The sequence below is a fragment of the Centropristis striata genome, chromosome 14 (genome assembly GCF_030273125.1).
Source record: "Centropristis striata isolate RG_2023a ecotype Rhode Island chromosome 14, C.striata_1.0, whole genome shotgun sequence".
Classification (NCBI taxonomy): domain Eukaryota; kingdom Metazoa; phylum Chordata; class Actinopteri; order Perciformes; family Serranidae; genus Centropristis; species Centropristis striata.
The window spans coordinates 13,013,122-13,029,553 of NC_081530.1; the positions used below are offsets into that span (position 1 = coordinate 13,013,122).

At 42.1% G+C, this 16,432-nt stretch overlaps 1 long non-coding RNA gene across 1 annotated transcript; it reads right to left on the reverse strand.

Annotated features, from left to right (window-relative positions):
* Positions 1-6,795: 6,795 nt before the first annotated feature.
* On the reverse strand, positions 6,796-9,990 carry LOC131984696 (uncharacterized). Its single transcript, XR_009395584.1, has 3 exons — positions 9,597-9,990; positions 8,098-8,124; positions 6,796-7,251 (listed from the first exon to the last, which is right to left on the reverse strand). It is a non-coding gene; the product is annotated as an uncharacterized LOC131984696 (long non-coding RNA).
* Positions 9,991-16,432: the final 6,442 nt, after the last annotated feature.

The following is a 16,432-nucleotide window of genomic DNA, read 5'->3' on the forward strand; positions in this document are numbered from 1 at the left end:
AGACCATGCGAACCGGTGACTGCTACTGAGACCATGTGAAACTGCGACTGCCACCGAGACCATGCGAACCGGCGACTGTGTCGCTGAGAGACCATGTGAACCGGTGACTCTGTCGCTGAGAGACCATGTGAACCAGTAACTCTGCCGCTGAGACCATGTGAAGCAGTAACTTTGTCGCTGAGACCATGTGAACCTCTAACTCTGCCTCTGAAACCATGCGAACCAATAACTCTGCCGCTAAGACCATGCGAACCGGCGACTGCCACTGAGACCATGCGAACCTGCGACTACTACTGAGACCATCCGAACCAGCGACTGCTACTGAGACCATGTGAAACTGCGACTGCCACCGAGACCATGCGAACCGGCGACTGTGTCGCTGAGAGACCATGTGAACCGGTGACTCTGTCGCTGAGACCATGTGAACCAGTAACTCTGCCGCTGAGACCATGTGAACCAGTAACTCTGCCGCTGAGACCATGTGAACCACTAACTCTGCCTCTGAAACCATGCGAACCAATAACTCTGCCGCTAAGACCATGCGAACCGACGACTGCCACTGAGACCATGCGAACCTGCGACTGCTACTGAGACCATGTGAACCGGCGACTGCCACCGAGACCATGCGAACCGGCGACTGTGTCGCTGAGAGACCATGTGAACGGGTGACTCTGTCGCTGAGACCATGTGAAGCAGTAACTTTGTCGCTGAGACCATGTGAACCAGTAACTCTGCCGCTGAGACCATGAAAACCAGTAACTCTGCCGCTAAGACCATGCGAACCGGCGACTGCCACTGAGACCATGCGAACCGGCGACTGCTACTGAGACCATGTGAAACTGCGACTGCCACCGAGACCATGCGAACCGGCGACTGTGTCGCTGAGAGACCATGTGAACCGGTGACTCTGTCGCTGAGACCATGTGAACCAGTAACTCTGCCGCTGAGACCATGTGAACCAGTAACTCTGCCGCTGAGACCATGTGAACCACTAACTCTGCCTCTGAAACCATGCGAACCAATAACTCTGCTGCTAAGACCATGCGAACCGGCGACTGCCACTGAGACCATGCGAACCTGCGACTGCTACTGAGACCATGTGAACCTGCGACTGCTACTGAGACCATGTGAACCGGCGACTGCCACCGAGACCATGCGAACCGGCGACTGTGTCGCTGAGAGACCATGTGAACCGGTGACTCTGTCGCTGAGACCATGTGAACCAGTAACTCTGCCGCTGAGACCATGTGAACCAGTAACTCTGCCGCTGAGACCATGTGAACCACTAACTCTGCCTCTGAAACCATGCGAACCAATAACTCTGCCGCTAAGACCATGCGAACCTGCGACTGCTACTGAGACCATGTGAACCTGCGACTGCTACTGAGACCATGTGAACCGGCGACTGCCACCGAGACCATGCGAACCGGCGACTGTGTCGCTGAGAGACCATGTGAACCGGTGACTCTGTCGCTGAGACCATGTGAAGCAGTAACTTTGTCGCTGAGACCATGTGAACCTCTAACTCTGCCTCTGAAACCATGCGAACCAATAACTCTGCCGCTAAGACCATGCGAACCGGCGACTGCCACTGAGACCATGCGAACCTGCGACTGCTACTGAGACCATGCGAACCAGCGACTGCTACTGAGACCATGTGAAACTGCGACTGCCACCGAGACCATGCGAACCGGCGACTGTGTCGCTGAGAGACCATGTGAACCGGTGACTCTGTCGCTGAGACCATGTGAACCAGTAACTCTGCCGCTGAGACCATGTGAACCAGTAACTCTGCCGCTGAGACCATGTGAACCAGTAACTCTGCCGCTGAGACCATGTGAACCACTAACTCTGCCTCTGAAACCATGCGAACCAATAACTCTGCCGCTAAGACCATGCGAACCGACGACTGCCACTGAGACCATGCGAACCTGCGACTGCTACTGAGACCATGTGAACCGGCGACTGCCACCGAGACCATGCGAACCGGCGACTGTGTCGCTGAGAGACCATGTGAACCGGTGACTCTGTCGCTGAGACCATGTGAAGCAGTAATTTTGTCGCTGAGACCATGTGAAGCAGTAACTCTGCCGCTGAGACTATGAAAACCAGTAACTCTGCCGTTAAGACCATGCGAACCGGCGACTGCCACTGAGACCATGCGAACCGGCGACTGCTACTGAGACCATGTGAAACTGCGACTGCCACCGAGACCATGCGAACCGGCGACTGTGTCGCTGAGAGACCATGTGAACCGGTGACTCTGTCGCTGAGACCATGTGAACCAGTAACTCTGCCGCTGAGACCATGTGAACCAGTAACTCTGCCGCTGAGACCATGTGAACCACTAACTCTGCCTCTGAAACCATGCGAACCAATAACTCTGCCGCTAAGACCATGCGAACCTGCGACTGCTACTGAGACCATGTGAACCTGCGACTGCTACTGAGACCATGTGAACCGGCGACTGCCACCGAGACCATGCGAACCGGCGACTGTGTCGCTGAGAGACCATGTGAACCGGTGACTCTGTCGCTGAGACCATGTGAAGCAGTAACTTTGTCGCTGAGACCATGTGAACCTCTAACTCTGCCTCTGAAACCATGCGAACCAATAACTCTGCCGCTAAGACCATGCGAACCGGCGACTGCCACTGAGACCATGCGAACCTGCGACTGCTACTGAGACCATGCGAACCAGCGACTGCTACTGAGACCATGTGAAACTGCGACTGCCACCGAGACCATGCGAACCGGCGACTGTGTCGCTGAGAGACCATGTGAACCGGTGACTCTGTCGCTGAGACCATGTGAACCAGTAACTCTGCCGCTGAGACCATGTGAACCAGTAACTCTGCCGCTGAGACCATGTGAACCAGTAACTCTGCCGCTGAGACCATGTGAACCACTAACTCTGCCTCTGAAACCATGCGAACCAATAACTCTGCCGCTAAGACCATGCGAACCGACGACTGCCACTGAGACCATGCGAACCTGCGACTGCTACTGAGACCATGTGAACCGGCGACTGCCACCGAGACCATGCGAACCGGCGACTGTGTCGCTGAGAGACCATGTGAACCGGTGACTCTGTCGCTGAGACCATGTGAAGCAGTAACTTTGTCGCTGAGACCATGTGAACCAGTAACTCTGCCGCTGAGACCATGAAAACCAGTTACTCTGCCGCTAAGACCATGCGAACCGGCGACTGCTACTGAGACCATGTGAACCGGCGACTGCCACCGAGACCATGCGAACCGGCGACTGTGTCGCTGAGAGACCATGTGAACCGGTGACTCTGTCGCTGAGACCATGTGAAGCAGTAACTTTGTCGCTGAGACCATGTGAACCAGTAACTCTGCCGCTGAGACCATGAAAACCAGTAACTCTGCCGCTAAGACCATGCGAACCGGCGACTGCCACTGAGACCATGTGAACCGGCGACTGCCACCGAGACCATGCGAACCGGCGACTGTGTCGCTGAGAGACCATGTGAACCGGTGACTCTGTCGCTGAGACCATGTGAAGCAGTAACTTTGTCGCTGAGACCATGTGAACCAGTAACTCTGCCGCTGAGACCATGAAAACCAGTAACTCTGCCGCTAAGACCATGCGAACCGGTGACTGCCACTGAGACCATGCGAACCGGCGACTGCTACTGAGACCATGTGAAACTGCGACTGCCACCGAGACCATGCGAACCGGCGACTGTGTCGCTGAGAGACCATGTGAACCGGTGACTCTGTCGCTGAGACCATGTGAACCAGTAACTCTGCCGCTGAGACCATGTGAACCAGTAACTCTGCCGCTGAGACCATGTGAACCACTAACTCTGCCTCTGAAACCATGCGAACCAATAACTCTGCCGCTAAGACCATGCGAACCGGCGACTGCCACTGAGACCATGCGAACCTGCGACTGCTACTGAGACCATGTGAACCTGCGACTGCTACTGAGACCATGTGAACCGGCGACTGCCACCGAGACCATGCGAACCGGCGACTGTGTCGCTGAGAGACCATGTGAACCGGTGACTCTGTCGCTGAGACCATGTGAACCAGTAACTCTGCCGCTGAGACCATGTGAACCAGTAACTCTGCCGCTGAGACCATGTGAACCACTAACTCTGCCTCTGAAACCATGCGAACCAATAACTCTGCCGCTAAGACCATGCGAACCGGCGACTGCCACTGAGACCATGCGAACCTGCGACTGCTACTGAGACCATGTGAACCTGCGACTGCTACTGAGACCATGTGAACCGGCGACTGCCACCGAGACCATGCGAACCGGCGACTGTGTCGCTGAGAGACCATGTGAACCGGTGACTCTGTCGCTGAGACCATGTGAAGCAGTAACTTTGTCGCTGAGACCATGTGAACCTCTAACTCTGCCTCTGAAACCATGCGAACCAATAACTCTGCCGCTAAGACCATGCGAACCGGCGACTGCCACTGAGACCATGCGAACCTGCGACTGCTACTGAGACCATGCGAACCAGCGACTGCTACTGAGACCATGTGAAACTGCGACTGCCACCGAGACCATGCGAACCGGCGACTGTGTCGCTGAGAGACCATGTGAACCGGTGACTCTGTCGCTGAGACCATGTGAACCAGTAACTCTGCCGCTGAGACCATGTGAACCAGTAACTCTGCCGCTGAGACCATGTGAACCAGTAACTCTGCCGCTGAGACCATGTGAACCACTAACTCTGCCTCTGAAACCATGCGAACCAATAACTCTGCCGCTAAGACCATGTGAACCGACGACTGCCACTGAGACCATGCGAACCTGCGACTGCTACTGAGACCATGTGAACCGGCGACTGCCACCGAGACCATGCGAACCGGCGACTGTGTCGCTGAGAGACCATGTGAACCGGTGACTCTGTCGCTGAGACCATGTGAAGCAGTAACTCTGCCGCTGAGACTATGAAAACCAGTAACTCTGCCGTTAAGACCATGCGAACCGGCGACTGCCACTGAGACCATGCGAACCGGCGACTGCTACTGAGACCATGTGAAACTGCGACTGCCACCGAGACCATGCGAACCGGCGACTGTGTCGCTGAGAGACCATGTGAACCGGTGACTCTGTCGCTGAGACCATGTGAACCAGTAACTCTGCCGCTGAGACCATGTGAAGCAGTAACTTTGTCGCTGAGACCATGTGAACCTCTAACTCTGCCTCTGAAACCATGCGAACCAATAACTCTGCCGCTAAGACCATGCGAACCGGCGACTGCCACTGAGACCATGCGAACCTGCGACTGCTACTGAGACCATCCGAACCAGCGACTGCTACTGAGACCATGTGAAACTGCGACTGCCACCGAGACCATGCGAACCGGCGACTGTGTCGCTGAGAGACCATGTGAACCGGTGACTCTGTCGCTGAGACCATGTGAACCGGTGACTCTGTCGCTGAGACCATGTGAACCAGTAACTCTGCCGCTGAGACCATGCTAACCTGCGACTGCCACTGAGGCCATGCAAACCGGCGACTGCCACTGAGACCATGCGAACCGGCGACTGCCACTCAGACCATGCGAACCTGCGACTGCCACTGAAACTATGCGAACCTGCGACTGCTACTGAGACCATGCGAACCGGCGACTGCCACCGAGACCATGCGAACCGGCAACTGCCACCGAGACCATGCGAACCTGCTACTGTGTTTTTGAAGCAACCAAGTAGATTGATAGTTATATACAGATAGCTTTCTCCTGAGACGCCGGTGTTGGTCTCTTGCATGTAATGTTTAGACTTACCCTTTCCGCTCCCTACCCAGCAACAACAATTACAAATATCACAAAAGTTTTGTTAATCTAAAAAGTTACCATCAAGATGTAACCTCTCCTTGGATGGAAGTGTGTGCAATGGTTGGTTTAAAAAAAAAAAAAGATGATGTTTAGAATGATTGACTTGCATTAAGTCATGTATTTAAATATACATTTCATGTTTGTGTTTGTTGAAATGGAATACAGACAATGTTTTGTGTATCACTTTGTGCAGAATTAACAATTGAAGAATTTTTTTAAAAGCTTATCTTTTCAACTGGTGAACGGGGGCAAGTGGGTCCAGAGGTCATCCAGCTGTTCTTGGACTGTGGGGGTGTCTGTATTTTCAGAACCTGATGACACACAATACCAAATGTATTCATACATTATAAATACTCAATTGTGAATTAATATTTTATTATTCAAAGGAAGTAGTTAAGACAGCAGACTGTATTATCAGGCCATGTCTGTGTCCACTGTGATGGGGAAAAAAACAAACCCATACCTTGTAGACTGGAGAAGGAGTTGTGGGTGCGTTATCCATCATCCACAGCCGGCTGGTTGACGGAGGTCTTTGAGGTACCCCATGGCCGGAAGTGGTTGGGCTAAGTGGGGCAGGATCTGCAAGGTCGAGACTTGTCCAACGCACTTTCTGAGCGGCATCTTGGAAGCAGTGGTCTTCCTCGTCTCACTTGGTCCTGCAATATACAATAGCCTGTACAACAATAACTCACAAAATAACACAATTGTAACAATAATATGCAATTGTAAGTGATCTGAACTAAATTAATTTGCTAACTTAACTGTCCCTAGACCAGCATAAAAATCTAAACTATACAAACTAAATACTCTACTATAAACCTAAGCTATTCCTAACCTAACCTAAATATAAATGTGCAAAAAATATGAAAAGTTAGCTTAGTCTGTCTTGAAGATGCTGGAAAAGTCAGAAAATGCAGTGACTTCTATAGTATATATTGAGGACCACATGCTGAAAAATCTGCATAATGACAACAAACAACAACATGGTGATGGCTTCTCTGGTTTTAGCCTACAAAATAAATAAATACAACATGTTAATGAGACAGCAATACTTAATTAGATGAGAGTTTGACCAAGCGTCAATTAATGAATGAACATTATTGTTACCAATTTTTTTTTACTAGTTACTAGTTTTTGTACTAAGAATCTATTTTCCACCCATTCTCTGATTTAAAAATAAATAAATACACGAATAATACTAATAATATTGATTATCCCAAATACACCGTTCCTTCAAATATATTTGTATATCACTATACATGACATCAGAGAACAGTGGTTGAAAGTTCTTTATAAATAATAATTTCAGTGTTTCTCAACATTATAGAAGCATTTTTTTTAAATTGCTTACCTGAAAAGGTGAAGACTGAATGCTGAAGGTCAACGAAGAACTGGATACTCAAGTCTCTTAGGTGAAGTAGTGTTTATCTAGAACAGCAACGTAACAATAATGTGTTATTAATGTTTTAAATAACTGAATTAATGTATCACTTATTCATAAAAATCAGTATGCAGCTGAATATAATCATTTGAATTAAATACACGCATAGCACCTCTAGAAACATAGCAAAATTTTCAACATATGTGCCCCTCTGCATCCTTTATAGATAATATAAATTTTAAATTCTTCATACATTTATACGTGTTTTATACATTTTTATAGCACCCATGGTCCCCAGGGGTCAAAAAGGACCTCATGACATTAGACTGGTTTTAGGAAATGTAGAAAAAATATTACCAACTTTTTTTCACCTTTTAAGGTAACTCATGACCAAAAAAAATTATATTTCATTTTCATATTTTTTTCATTATTATTGGTCAATTTTATTCAAATATACAAATATCAAAACATAAGTTTCACTAAAAGTTGACATGACCTACTCTGTGCATTCCCATCAAGAATTATTTTTTTCCACTATTACTATTGAAAAAAGTATTCATGTTTTTTGTTTTTTTTTACTTTTTTCTCTCTTGAAATGAGGCCTAACTTTGAATATTTGACTAAAATTGACCAATAATAAAGAAAAAAGTATGAAAATTATATGTCAGTCAATCAATTTTTGGGGCATGAGTTGCCTTAAATGATAAAATGATTTAAAAAAAAAAAAAGTTGGTAATATGTCCTAAAAACAGTCTTGTGTCATGGGATCCTTTTTGACCCCTGATGACCATGGGTATATAGTCGATGGGAGGACCACACAAGGGTTAAAAAAATAATAATACATCATTTATCAAAATAGTTTATGTTAATAACAGTCTTTGACAAACACTCACCAGTAAATAAATGGTCAAGCTGTAAATCTGTAAAGTGAAAAACAGGATTAAAGCTTGCAAAGAAGATGAATATGAATGGATAGGTTGATAATTCTATTGACACCACAGCTCGGTAACACCATGGTAATAGTTAGGTAATAATCTGATAATAGTGGCAAACACTTTCAAAAGCTTTCAGTGTAATAGTACCCAAATGCACCCTATACTAAAAGCCATTAATGGCTATGACTCTGGGATTACAAATAAACCTCATTACATAATAACCTCTATTATCAAAATAGTACTGCAGTAATAATATCAGAAGAAAACAGGATTAAAGCCTACAACGAAAATGCTTCACAGCACCACTTGAGGACACACACACACACATACATGAATTAATCCAAAGCTGTTTAAGCCTACATTTTCAACTTCCAATAAATCTCTCTCTCTCTCACACACACACACACACACACACACACACACAGAGTGCATTAATATTAGTCACTGGAGCACATACTTCAGGTACAAGTTGACATGACAAATTGGAAAAAAAAGAAATGGTAATAGTTTGGGTAATAGTCTGCTAACAGTAGTGAGTGACATTGACACAATGTAAATCTTAAATGGTGAAGTAAACTACCAGTTCATCATTACAGTATTTTTTTACAGCCCAGACTCCATGGTTAAATGTATATCCCCATGATTATCTTTTCTTTTTAACCTCTCATTACCAAGTGACATGAGTTTCAGTTTAATATTACCCAAATACACAGAATGTTCAAATTTAGCCATTGATGAGTATGACATTGGTATTACTATTACACCTTCTTACATAAGAATACCAAAACATCCTCACATAAAAACAGGACTATTATCAAGAAGCTACCATCAAAATCCACATACAATTAGCTACATATCACCAACATTGTACACAAACCCTACATTAAAAATGGCATTTAGACAACATTAATCAAGGAAAATAGCATAAGCTAGCAATGTTTTAGCATTATTATATTATTATTAGCATAATGACACCTTCCCAGATAGATACAAGACAAAACACAGCAATCATAAACTGTTGTGGCCTAGATTATCAAGGCTGTCTGTCAGTAGCATCAAATAAATCAAACCATGCAATGCACTCTTAGAATCAATAGTGTTTACTAACACCAGACATATCTACTGTTATAACAACTGTTAGCATCATGGTAACTGTAACATGGAGTAACTGTGAAGATATTCTGCCTCGACGGACCATTTATAAATTGCTTCAACATGATGCTAAAGCTAGCTTGCTAGAGAGCGCTAGCTTAGACCAGTAGCCGCGAATAAATTAGCAAAATAAAATGACAAACATCGTCCAAATGAAACTCAAATAACTTGCAACTACATTTCACAAAGGACATATTTTCGACAGTAGTTTAAAGTTCAAATATGAAAATGCTAACATTATAAGGCACAATTGTAACGGTAGTATGCTAGCGAAATATACAGTAAATAAAAACATGTCTTCTTACCTCAAACGAAGAGCCAGAGAGGCCGGGTCCAGCCAGCGGACAGGATTTACATCAAGCCAAAACACAAGGAGACAATCAGTTTCGCCCCATAAGTGTGCCGTAAGAAATCATCAGGTGTGCACATATTCAGCAACTGAGTGAAGCAGATTCTCCCCCGTGCTCGCTCGCGGTGGAGCTCTGCTCGCGCGGAGCGAGGAGTTTTGACACATTGGGGGCGGGGCCAAGGCTGACCCCGGGCCTCTTATGATTGGTCATTTTCCAGCCCTCCACGTGGGTGCCTTTTCAGTTTACTGCTGACAGCTGGTAGCGGCGGCATCATCTAAAGAACAACAACGGTTGTTTCATGACGTTCACGACCACAACTTTACGCTTCATCACTGGTAATAAAAAGGTTAAAAAATGCTGTTTCTTGTATCTAAATGATCATACAGTAGTTAAAGTGTTAGATCCATGGGTTTGCCGTGACACGGATCACCTGCAGTCCAGCGGTGCAGGCTGTCTCTCTGAAGCAGAGGATGGCGGTCGTCTTAATTTACGTCAGTCTTCTCAGACAGCCCACAAACATTGGAAGACTTTCTGATCATATCCTTCTCCAAGTTTCTTTTTCTTTTCTTTTCTTTTTTTTTTTAAGGGTTAAAGGTTAAAACGTGCTGTTCCGGCCTTTATTTGTTCATGAAAACAACGCCCCCGGCCATTAGCTATATGAGACCGACTATTTATTGAGGAAATACGGTAAATAAGCATCACAATTAATGATGTAAAATAAAACCAACATAGCAGTCAGAAATACTTAAGAATCAATGAATCAATAAAGGCCTGATCCAAGCACAGGCCGGATCAAAACATTAAAAAGATTTGTGGGCTGTCTTAGAAGACTGACATAAAAGAACACGACCGCCATCCTCTGCTTCAGAGAGACCGCCTGCACCGCTGGACTGCAGGTGCTCCGTGTCACGGCAAACCCATGGATCTAACACTTCGATGTGTTTCGTCCAAACTCAGAGACATGAAATTGCATTGCAATTGCAATACAGCTAAGAAAAAACATTGAAATTCATAGATATACATAGTCAGTTATTTCAAATCTGTTTGCACACAGTGAGTCCAGTAATATTTACTTGAGAACTGAAAGTACAATGATGAGGTACTTTCATCATCTTTAAGCTTTTCCATTAAAATATATACACACTTGAAATCTCTAAGAAACACACATCAGCATATAGATGTAGAGTATGTAGGCAACGGGACATGATTTCGGTATCTGAGGGTTCTGGTTTCTGTTTGTGATCCGTTTGTAGTATTCTACCCAACAAAGTCTAACTGCAGTAACTACATTTTTGGTCAAAATTGATTTACAACAAAAAATGAACTCCTTGATGTCTGTTTTATCTAGTGACTAAGTTTTAGACTTCAATTTTGCTTTATTTCAGATAAATAATTACATAAAAACCACAAAATCCTACTTGAAACCAAAGCAGTAATTGTACCTACCACGGTCTGCTTTGGATATATATACTAATTTAAACATAAAAATAATAGAAATTATACATTTATTTCATAGGGAAATTATTATCTAGATAGTGATGAAGTAAAAGAGTGATCAACATCTTTGAATAGAGTTGTTAAACACTTTTGAATACACTTATAACAAAATCAAATTGAAAATGATTTTTCACTGAAAACAAAATATAAAAGCTGAAAGAAGACAACAACATTGTAGTTACTGCACTCTGTTTTTTGCATTACTATTAGAACCTTTTACAGGAAAACCAGAGTGCAGTAACTACGTTTTTGGGGTCAAAGGTCAAATTAATCACCATGATTTTTTTTAGCTGAAAAAATTACATCATCAATACATGTAGAAATAAGTGTCATATCACTTATTTACATCTAACCAATTTGGCTGGCCAGTTAGAAAATGTTAAAAAAAACTTTAAAGCAGTGTTTCTCAGTTTTACCTTTTGTGTAGTTACTGCACTTTGTAGGGCAGAAGAGACCAATCATGTTTGAGCAGGCTCTGGTTTTTAGGGATCAGGGTCACACATGCTCAGAGATGTGAGCGAGTGAACATTAGCTGCTGAGGCCATATTCCTGCTGAATGTGGGCTGGTCAGGTGTGACGCCAATCACAGCCAACAGTCAACAAAGCACATTTCTTTACTGGTGGTTGAGGCTGAGATTTCACCAGTCAACGTCCACCCAAATTGACAAGGTAATGCAACGATGGGAGTATGAAAATGAATATGAAAATATGCTGAAGCAAATATTTTAGTTGTTTCAGCATATTGAGTTTGCATAGAATGGAAATGAAGGGAAAAATAAAATGGCTAATGTTAGTTTTGCCTTGTAAACAATGTGAATATAAAAACAATGACCGGTGAATAGAAGAGGAAGTCTTGGATATAACCAGGATATCCCTCATCTGGATCCACAAGAACCCCCCAAATATTGGCTGCTGTCCCCAGAGGCAAATTATGAAACTGATAGTCAATGGATTCTTAGATTGACTTGGACATTTGTACCATTTACCACTGTTAGAATAAACATGTGTGTCTGTGTCTGTGTGTGTGATTGTGTGTGTGTGCCTTTGAGTGTCTCTGTGTATGTCTCTGTGTGTGTGTGCCAAGGTTACTATAGTTAACGAAAACTAACGAAATAACGAAAACTAGAATTGAAAAAACATTTTCGTGAACTGAAATAAAAATTTAAAAATGTTTTTTAAAAAAAAGATAACTGACTGAAACTGTATTTTGTGGTTACAAAACTAACTAAAATTATAGTGAAAATGTCCTTCGTTTTCATCTTTGTCAACTTTTTTCATACATAAACCTTTTTGGTTGATATGAAATCTATTTCATCTATCTGGTTTTATGACTTAATAAACTTATTGGGGCTGAGATAGATCAGACAAAGGAAATAAAGGGAACATTTATTGTGACCTTTTTGAATTTGGCACCCAACAATTACCCCATTACAAAAAAAACTAAAACTAACACTAAAACTAATAAAAACCAAACTAAAACTAAGCATTTTCCAAAAAATAAAAACTAATCAAAACTAGCAAACTCAATTTAAAAACTAATTAAAACTAACTGAATTTGAAAAGAAAAAATCAAAACGAAATTAAAACTAAAACTGATGAAAAATCCAAAACTATTATAACCTTGAATCAAACAAAACACCGTTCAACTCCAGTACATTCACTTTTTGTAGGAAAACCTACAACCTGAGAACAGCACTGAAGGACTCATTGGTTGCTGTATTTGTTCCTTCTGGTTATCGTGGTCGCAAAGAGATCATTTTCTAAAATAATGTAGGTGTGTTTTCATGGCTAGAGGAAATGTTACAAATAAAAGAGTGATTCGATTCGAAGTCTGACTCATATGAACGTCAGAAGAATAATGTTATTTCACTCATGATGCAAGTGGCGTGCATGATTCTATGATAGCAAACTAAATGATGAAAGTTTTGCAATTTTTGTGTTCGTATCAGATTATTGATAATAAAATGGTGATGAGGGGCCCCCCTGTGACTTTTTGCCTCAGGCCCCATCAGACTAGGATCTTCACTGACTGTGATAACACCACAGACAGGCGCCAAGATGAGGCAAACATGGAGTTAAACAATATTAATGTTTCACTCATAAACTGTTTTCCATGTTTGTGTATTCCATCATCCAGAACAGGCCCCTCAGATTATGGCCCTGTCCCCTGACCCGGGACCCGGGACCTGGGACAACTGACCCAGGGATATCTCATTTTTAAATATGCCATTATTTTTCTGTTGTAGCTTGTCTGGGTGGAGCCACCTATAACTGCTTAATAGTAAAAAGTAAATTATAATATAATGAATTTTAACTTATAAAATGCATCATATTTTAAAGTTTATTTTACACTGAAACGTAGCCAGTTGTTTAAATGATGTAATGAACTAATAAGGTCAACATTTATAACATCTTCTCTTTTATTTATTTATCTGCTACTATTTATTAATATATATATATATATATATATATATATATATATATATATATATATATATATATATATATATATATATTATCATGCTTCTTAAATACTTATTTAATGTTTTATCTTTTTTTATCTATCTTATTATCATTTACTTTTTTATTTGATTTGATTTTATCTTACCTTAACTTATTTTTTATTTATTTTTTCTAATTAATTTCTAAGCTGCCTCTAATGTTTTCAATGGGATTGTGGATGGAGGGTCACGGGTGGAGGGTTGGGGAGGGGCGGAGGGGGTTTGCCTTTTTCTATGGTTTGTTATTTTTTTATTATTATTATTATTATATTATTATTATTATTATTATTATTATTATCATTATTATATAAGTACTTTGTGTTGCATCTCTCTTGTATGAAAAGTGCTATACAAATATGTATATATATATATATATATATATATATATATATATATATATATAAATATCATTATGAAAGGGGCCAGTATATATACTTGTGTAATTCTGCTTGAGTATAATTCTAAGGTACTTGTACTAGAGTACTTTTACCTTGTGGTATTTAGGTACTTCTCCTTGTTATCTCGACCTCAGTCGTGCTCAGGTGGAACATGAGATTCTTTAAATAACGTGTTCCCTCACTAGGGGGAGTACTTGTTTTATCTCTGTCACAGTATTTCCCAACATATGATATCCTTGATGATAAGACAGCCATTTTCAGGCCACTGTATTGTATTGTGTCATTATCTGCTCCGTGTCATTGTTTCCTGTGCTGCCCTCAGTTTGACCCCTTCAATAGTTCCCCTGAGCTGTGCTGCAAACTTAGATAGATAGTCCTCTGAAGCCTGGTGAGCTCACAACACTGCCTGCTGACAGAGATAAGAAATCATACACCACGGGGCCAACACGGACCTCCATCCATCTCAAATGAGAGCTGTTGTTCTCAGCAGAAACGCTTTGAACAATATCATTTAACTACAGCATCGTGCTGTACTGGAAGGTGTGTGGAGCTCGGGGAAACCCTAAAGATGCTCAGGATGGAACGAGACAGAAGCTCGTGTGTGGTGTTTGAATTTGAGACTGAATGATGGATGCTGGGTGTTTTGATGAACCTTCACAAGTCAGTGTTTTCATGTTTTAGTGGTTGATTCTTCTGTTTCTGCAAAGATGCATTAGAGCAGTGGTTCTCAACCTTTTTTCAGTGATGTACCCCCTGTGAAATATTTTTTCAGCCAAGTACCCCCTAACCAGGGCAAAGCATTTTTGGTTGGAAAAAAAAAGACTTAAAAACAGAGCGCTGTGCCATCAGTGTGTGATTTATTAAACTTTGGAACAGATAATTTATCCCAAGGATTTTAAACATACAAAGAAACAGACTAAAGTGTTGGACTTGGGACTTTTGCATGCCAGGAGAGCTATTGCCTTGAATTGGAAGAGCATGGAGGCTCCTTCTATAAAACAATGGAAAAAAGAACTATCAGAGTGCATCAGATTGGAAAGACTGACTTACATTACCAAAGGAAAGCTGAAGGAATTTGTACAATTGTGAGAACCATATGTGAACATTATAGCATCTGGAAAATAGGGTCATAAAATTTAAATGATCTTTATTATTATTATGTGTATATGTTTACGTGTATGTATAAGTATGTATATGGATGTATATGTATATGTATGTACATGTTGTTTACATATGCATACGTGTGCAATGCCTGCATGTGTATGTACAGTATGTGTGTGTGTATGTATACATATATAATTTCGTGCAAATCTACCTGGTGTGAATGGGTGTGTGTATGAAGGTTTGGGTTCTGCTCTGCATCCTTTATGTATGTTATCATTTACTTTTGTTTTTTCGAATTTTATTGTAAAACTTGAAAACTAATAAAAAATATTGTTAAAAAAAACTTTGGAACTGATAAACACATACAAAATTCAAACATTTGAAGAAAAAAAAATATTTAAAACATTTTAAATGTTAATAATCCATGACTAAATTTATTGCAAATATTTCTCATCACTAAACTGTAGTGATTCAAACTAATGTAGTAAAAACAGTGAGCATATAACCATTTAAAACTACAACTGCTACGCTTCAACCACAACTCCATGTTTGAGTTTTCAAGTGATTGACAGGTGATGCCAGGTGGCATATGACAGGTTGGGTCCAACCATCCTGGTATGGGGGACACTCTGGGTTTTTAGGATCATGAAATTGAATAGCCTACTGAATATAAAATTCATTTTATGAACTTATACTTATATTTTCCTAAAATATTTATTAAATAATTATTTTTAAAGGACTTTTGCATGGATGCTACTTTTTTAATGTATATTTTAAAATCTAACGTACCCCCTGGAGTGCCTTCACGTACCCCCAGGGGTACGCGTACCCCCATTTGAGAACCACTGCATTAGAGGACCGATCTCTGAGCTGCAGAGGGCTGGATCCTGCCTTCTCTCCCGATTGCTCTCGTGCTTCCCCAGAGACTCCAGAGGATCAAATTACATCGGCCAGAGCGTGATGAAACCATGGCACAAAGTCATCCATCAAACCCTCAAATTCCATGTGATTTTTTTTTCATCATATCTGATATGATCAAGCATGAACAGGAGCTGCAGGGAGGTAACGGCAGGTGCTGGGAATTACATATTTCAGAGTTTGAGATGAGTTTTTAATGGTTGGCGTGACTGACAGCTGATATATAAATGCACACATAACAACACACCAAGTAACATAATCCAAGAACAAAGCATTCAAAAATAAAGCTGACACAAAACCACACAAAATGAACACACAAATTACACAAAAAAGACACAAATGAAACTCAACATTCAAAAGATACAAAATACAC